Source organism: Chenopodium quinoa, unplaced genomic scaffold (assembly GCF_001683475.1).
Source record: "Chenopodium quinoa cultivar QQ74 unplaced genomic scaffold, ASM168347v1, whole genome shotgun sequence".
Classification (NCBI taxonomy): Eukaryota; Viridiplantae; Streptophyta; class Magnoliopsida; order Caryophyllales; family Amaranthaceae; genus Chenopodium; species Chenopodium quinoa.
The window spans coordinates 478902-486124 of record NW_018744518.1 but is presented as its reverse complement, the minus strand read 5'-3'; the positions used below and the strand labels follow the sequence as shown (position 1 = coordinate 486124).

Below are 7223 nucleotides of genomic sequence, written 5' to 3'. Positions count from 1 at the left end.
CTACGAGCGTTACCTTAACACATTTGGTAGGCCCGATTGTTTTTGTTCATAGAGCAATGTGCCATCCAAATGAGAGATGCTTCTCTTTGACGAATTCGCCCAAATGGACATCGCCGGTTGTCTGACTAATGTTGGAGCAGACACTTGTACTCATGTTGGAGTAGACGGTGGTTGACATAGAGTGTATCCGTCCATTGGCCTCTTTTTAAAAAACAGATAGCTGTTAGGTCTTTGTGACTTAACTTATAAGCGTTGAATAACTTTAGGGACGACTGCTTTTGGGCAGTATACACCTTTAGCTGGTTTTGGGGTATCTGCTGTTCGGGTAGACGTTCCCTTTATAAGACATTTTAAACAAAGTGTAAAGCATGTAAGGTCGTCTGCACAGTGTGCAGGCGATGTTCAATTTCTACAGAAGCTTGAGCTTGATCCGTATGCACATTGTGCAGGCGGCGCTCTAATAAATCGGTGAGCTTGGTCTGTCGGCACATTGTGCAGGTGGCGCTCTAATAAAATGTTTAAAAGACAAGTCTGGAAATTAAGGCAGATTTTCATTAATAAGTAAAAAATTTACAATATTTCAGAAGTAGAACTTTTTTAAGTTATCTACATTTCAAGTTCTGGGTAGCTTCCTGTTGTCTGGTGCTTCCAAGCGGTAGGTTCCGCCTCTTACTTTTTTATAGATTCGGTAGGGACCTTCCCAATTTGGGGTTAGCTTCCCTTGTTCATTTGCCTTACCGGCTGCCTCCATTTTTTCGTAGCACAAAGTCCCCAAATTTCTTATGAGTGTCATTTATGACACTCTTAGGCTAGGTTTTCTCTATAGTTGTACTCTCATTTTTGGTATTTTATGTCATATTTTTAGGGGAATAATGCTTGATTTGCGTATTTGTGTGTTAGTTTAGAGAAATGCATGCTTTTAATGGTTTTCTTTTTATTTTATTCATTTCTCGGCTATTTCTCTCGCTTCTTCGTTACTTTGACTTGTTTTGTAGGTGTGTCGAGTTTCCCGGGATTTAATTATCAAGTAGGACGCTCAAGTGCATTCAAGGAGATTTATGGAACAAAGTTAGTAATCCAAACATCCAATTCAAGCTAACTCCGCAAGCACAAGGACCTTGGAAGCAATGCTTTAGCTTGGAATGTTCAAGTTCTTGGAAGATAAAGGAGTTGACCTTCTCACAAGCATCACCTCGAGTGCACCAATGATAGGGATGCTCGGGAGCACGGAGTTTGATCGAGCAAGCGAAGGAGCCAAGGCCACGTGCACCAACCAGGGGTGCGCGCGCACTCGACACAGGGGGTGCGTGCGCGCAGACCCACCTGTGCACGCGCGCGGCTTGGGTGGTGCGCACGCACAACCCTGTCCAGCCACCTTCGCTCGTTTTTTCTATTTATATCTTTTGACTTTTTTTTTAGACGAATTAATTTTTGTACTTGAGAAATAGTTTTCCAGAAAAAGTAGAGAGAGTAAGTAGAGAGAGAAGCTTAAGATTCACTTGATTTGTACTGAAATTTGATCTTACATTTCAATTAGATCTTGGAATTTCTTCTTCAATTCAATGAAAATATGTAATAATTCTTTGCTTTGATTTACTTTAATTGCAATTCCTTCTACTTTCTTTAATTTTGATTTGGATTACATTCTTTGCTCTAGAATTTGTTGATTGATTGATTTTCTTTTTGATTAAGCTTGAAATGAATATGATTGTGATAGAATTTGTTTTGCTTCTAAATTTCACCATGATTAGTGAATAGATTAGTTGCTAGGGAGAAGGGGAAGCATGCTTGATTGATGATTTTTGCTAGTTGATGATCCTAAATTGATTGAATTGTTGCAATTAAATTGGTTGACATAGTTGTGCATGTGATTTATTAGACTAGGAGTGATCAACCTATAATATTAATCTAGATTGCATTGCAAATTTCAATAACATGAACCCTTGATTTGAGAATTGCTTTAATTGATTGAATTTGATTATGATCTTTCCTTGTTAGCTATTCATTGTGAACCCTAGCTTGGCTTATAGTAGATAGCTTTTGGATTCCTTTTATTGCAACTATTGTTTGTCCTTTGTGATGTTTGAATCGATTGAGTGATCTATCAATTAGCATAATCATTGAGCTTGCATGTGGAACCTATATCCCTAGCGTTTAGCATATTGAATTTCTCGATTTGTCTAGTTTCTTGATACTTTAGTTACCAACCATAACCATCTACATTCTTCTAACTAACTTGACATAGGCTATAGCTTGCACCTACTTATTCCTTTGGGTTCGACCCTTGACTTACCATATACTCGTATTAGGTTGGTTGAATGTTTACAAATTTAGTTTGGCTCTAGGAAAGGGTAGATAACGACCTACATTTTTCTCTTGTCAAAATGACGCCGTTGCCGGGGAATGATATTGGTGCTTTGTTATAGTTGTTGAGTCTATTTCATTCTTAATTAAAAAAAACAAAAAAAATTTCTCGTTTGGCTACACTTGTAGCTGTGCTACTAATCATTTCTTTTTAGATTGTATGCATAGAGCTCGTGGTCATTCACTAGTGCCATTTGATCCGGATATTGAGAGGAATATTGCAAGATTAAGGGTTGCTATACGATCTTTGAGTTCTAGCACCTCAAGTGAAGAAGAACCATAACATGAAGAACAAGCAAGAATGGCAGAAAATCCAAGGGTGGCATTGACAGAATTGGGGATTCCCGGTGCATATAGATTGAGAGTGGGATTGCTCCACCTACAACACCAGCGAATGATTTTGAAATAAGGCCGGCAATGATCACTTTGATAGAGAGGCGACAATTTAGTGGGGCTAAGCATAAAATCCCACTAAACCATCTCAAGGAGTTCAAAAAATATTGCAATACTATCAAGGTGAACGGAATTTCCCAAGAATTCATCCGCCTCAAGCTCTTTCCCCTTTCCCTCATAGGGCGTGCTTTGGAATGGCTAGACAAGGAGGTCAAGCCGAATTGTCTAAGGACATGGGACGAGGTTACCAAGGAATTTCTATCTCGTTTCTATCCACAAAAGAAAACAGCGGAGGCTAGAGCTTTGATTCAAGGTTTCAAACAAAAGCCAAGTGAGAGCCTCTATGAAGCATGGGAGAGATACAAAGAGTATCAAAGAGAATTTCCTCACCACGGAATTCCTACTTACCAAATTATTCATATTTTCTATGGAGGCCTTAGTCCTCTAAGGAAGTCGTGTTTAGATGGAGGAGTCGGAGATCCCATCAAGAATAAAACGGAAGAACAAGTGGTAGACATAATTGAAGACGTAGTGAGATATTATAGAGATTGGCAAGATGGAGAAAGAGAGAGAAAACTAGCAAGAGTAGCTCTTCGGTGTACTCGGTTGTTCATCTAAATGCAATCAACAATCTTTCCTCACAAATGACAAACTTGGGAAAGGAAATATCCGCTATAAAGGAGAATTTAAAAAGTGCTACCTCCCAAATCACGTGTCTTCTCTCCCAATCTAAGGGGAGAGGTATGTCTTCTAATCCTCTACCCTCTCCCTCTTCTAGTAACATGCCTAGGGGATGCTTGTTTTGTGATGTTTTTGGATCTTATGATCATGATGCTTCTAATTGCCCTCATTCATGCAAAGATGTTTGTGATGATCAAGATGGAAAAGTGAATGAGCATGTGAACTATGTGTCAAACAATAATGATTCTAGGTTTGAGAATAAAAGGGGCCAATGGAATAAGAATTACAACAATCATGGCAATTTTGACAACTATAACAAAGGTGGTGGTAATAGAAACTATAGGAACCAAAATTCCCGAGGTAACTATAACAACCAAGGTTATAGTGGCCAAAATCAAATCCAAAATTAGGGTAATCAAAACCAAGTTTATGGGAATCATAATCAAGGTAGTGGTAACCATATTCAAGGTTATGGTCAAAATCAAAATAGGGGCAATTGGAACAATCAAGGTAGGGGCAATTTTCAAAACAATGCTCAAAGTGGTCCCCCACCTGGATTTGTTCCAAAGACTCAAGGTGATAATTCCTATTCACAATCCTCTTCGTCTAAGACTAATTTGGAAGAAATAATTTAGAATCAAACCAAGTTGTTGAACACTTACATGGCCGTAAGTGACAAAAAATTCAATGAAATGATGACTCATAATAAGATGCTTGAAAACCAAAATTTTCAACTTGCCAATGCTTTAAAAGACGATGCTAGTCCTTTCTCTTTGCCTTCCCCAGGCCTAGATCCTAAGAGACCGGTGAATGCTATTATTACAAGGAGTGGTAAGGTTCTCGAGGAGAGTTTGCCTAGGAAGTATGAAACTAAGGAAGTCCGTGAGGTTTTGGTTGAGGATGAAAGAGATGGTGCATTTTTGAGTGAGGTTGTGATTGAGACACCTAGTGAGGTGACAGTAGAGAAAGAAATTGTGAAACCCAAGCTTCCTTATCCACAAAAATTCATGAGACACAAGTTAGATGAACAATTTGAAAGATTTATTGACATGCTTAAGCAACTTCACCTCTCTCTACCATTTATTGAAGTTGTCACACAAATGCCCAACTATGCAAAATTCCTCAAAGATATTTTGAGCGGTAGGAGGACTTGCGATGTTGTAGAGACGGTGGACTTGACCGAGAATTATAGTGAAATTATAATGAATAAGATGCCACCTAAGCTCAAAGCACTAGTGGAAAAAAGGCCATCCGTAATGGGCAAAAAGGGCCCATCCGTAACGGGCAGCGTCCGTTACGTATGAGGCCGTTACGAATGGCCATTAGTATTCGTAACGGGCACCGTCCGTTACGAATAACTACTTATTCGTAACGGGCACTTACAATGTCCGTTACGAATAAGTAGTTATTCATAACGGGCACTTACAATGTGCCTGTTACGAATAACGGGTTATTCGTAACGGGCGTTTCAGGTGCCCGTTACGAAAAACCCGTTATTCGTAACGGGCATTATATCTGCCCGTTACGAATAGTTTTTGATGCAATTAAAAAAAATCCAGCATGTGCTAGCACATGCTGGATCATTTTACCAAATAATGAGATAATTTGTTTTTTTTTTACACAAGTATAATACACAGATAATTTTTTTTATTATGACACAATAATACACAAATAATTTTTTTATTACACAAGTATAATACATATTTAATATACTATAAGCAAAAATATATTCATTATCACTTCAAAATTTATCAACTTGCTCATATAATGTCCCAAGTTTACATCTTAAGACTAAGACTAATAAAAGAGCAAAAACAAATCATAATTGTAATAAAACAAGTTTTATCCCAACATTTGTGGTCCGATACGTTGAGTCTTAAGCTCCCTTGTGTAGATATTGTATGATCCACCTTCAATAATTTCAACAAACCAAAATTAAAATAATTGAAAAAACAAAAACAAAAAAAAAATCAAAATTAAAAAATTAATTGAATCTGCCCGTAAGGAAAAAAAAAAGTGAACATGAATATATATACAAAAATACTTCTAATATACCACATTATAATTAATCAACTATAATTCCCCTTTCAATCGGTCAATGAAATGCGATTATGATATGCATTCTTTATATGAATCCCGTTAATTAAGGGGTGCTCTTAATTTTAATTTTAATTGTTAATCGAAATAGAGAGATAGTAATTAGTAAAGAAACTAATTGCCTCCACTTTGTAAAACTTGGTTTGCCAACAAACACGAGGATTAAGAAACTGCCCATATTTGAAAACCCAAGATAGAAAAATTGATAACTACTAAAAATCCAAAAACACAGAGAAATAGTACCTGAAACAGTTTGAGCTCTAATTTGAGGCAAAGCACGCAACTTTGAAGAACGAAAGTGAGATTGAGATGAATGATTCAAGTGTCCTCCACCAACCTCGATTATAGCAGATTTGAGGCAAAGCACGCAGCTAAAAGTGAGAAAATTTAATTCCAAGGTTGGAGTTCTTGGATGAGAAAGAATGATTCAAGTGTCCTCCACCAACCTCGATTATAGCAGATTTCGATGTCAAATTTACAGCCATTTTTTGTGTGTTGAGAACAATCCCTTTTTATCATAATACAATCATAACACAAATATGCATAATTCCTCAAAATTCAAAAGAACAACTATAGATCTACAAATTATGAACGAGAAAATCCACACAAAATGAATGAACACCACCTCCGTACACTTACCATCACCACCGCCGTACACTTACCCAGATTTACACCACGAACCCAGATTTACACCCACAAATCTATCCGACCACCACAAACACAACTGTTCTGACCCGTGACACCCACCCTAAAAATCAAGAAAGTTAGATCCGACCATGAACACCACCCTCACAAACCCACAAAACCCATGAAATCCCCAAAAAACTAATTTGAGAGTAAAGCAACGAAAATTGAGGAATTTAAATAGAAAAATGAGAAAATTTTACCTTGGTATTGTATGTGGAAGGAGAAACAATGGTCTAATTACCTTGGTTTACCGTCGAGATGAGAGAAGTAGAGAGATTGAGTGAGCAACAGAGAGAGAGAGAGAGAGAGAGAGAGAGAGTGAGTGAGTGGAAGTGACAAACTGACGATAGAGGAGATAGGATAAAGAGGGGTGAGGCATAAGTAAGGTTGATGGCTGGAGAGAAACCCTAATCGTAATAACTAATGGGGTATGGGCTTAGTTGGACTAATTTATTTGTAACGGGCACAATGTGTCTGTTACGAATAATATAATATTCGTAACGGGCAAAATAGTGTTGGTTACGAATACTTATTTATTCGTAACGGGCACTAATTTGTCCGTTACGAATAATATAGTATTCGTAACGGACACTATTTTGCCCGTTACGAATATGTTAATTGTAACGGGCAAAGCTTCGCCCGTTACAAATAGCCTGTTACGAATGAGATTTTTTCCACTAGTAAAGATCCTGGAAACTTCCCTATCCCATGTGCCATTAACAAGATACAAATTGATAATTCCTTATGTGACTTAGGAGCTAGTGTTAGCATAATGCCATATTCGGTCCGTCAACGACTTGAGCTAGGGGAAATTTTGCCTTCTAACATTACCTTGCAATTGGCCGATAGGTCAATTATGATATCTAAGGGTAAGGGGGAGAATTTTTTTTTAGAGTAAGAAAGTTTGTGATTCCGGTGGATTTTGTGGTTCTTGAAATGGATGAAGATGCTACCATTCCTTTATTCTTGGTAGACCTTTTCTTGCTACCTTGGGTGCCACG

At 37.7% G+C, this 7223-nt stretch overlaps 1 long non-coding RNA gene across 2 annotated transcripts; it reads right to left on the bottom strand.

Moving 5' to 3' along the window:
• Positions 1-5146: 5146 nt before the first annotated feature.
• Positions 5147-6619, bottom strand: LOC110698403. 2 transcript variants are annotated; one of them, XR_002506745.1, is made up of 3 exons: positions 6423-6619; positions 5779-6283; positions 5147-5348 (listed from the first exon to the last, which is right to left on the bottom strand). It is a non-coding gene; the product is annotated as an uncharacterized LOC110698403 (long non-coding RNA). The 2 variants fall into 2 exon arrangements; XR_002506744.1 differs by having other exon boundaries at positions 5779-6614.
• Positions 6620-7223: the final 604 nt, after the last annotated feature.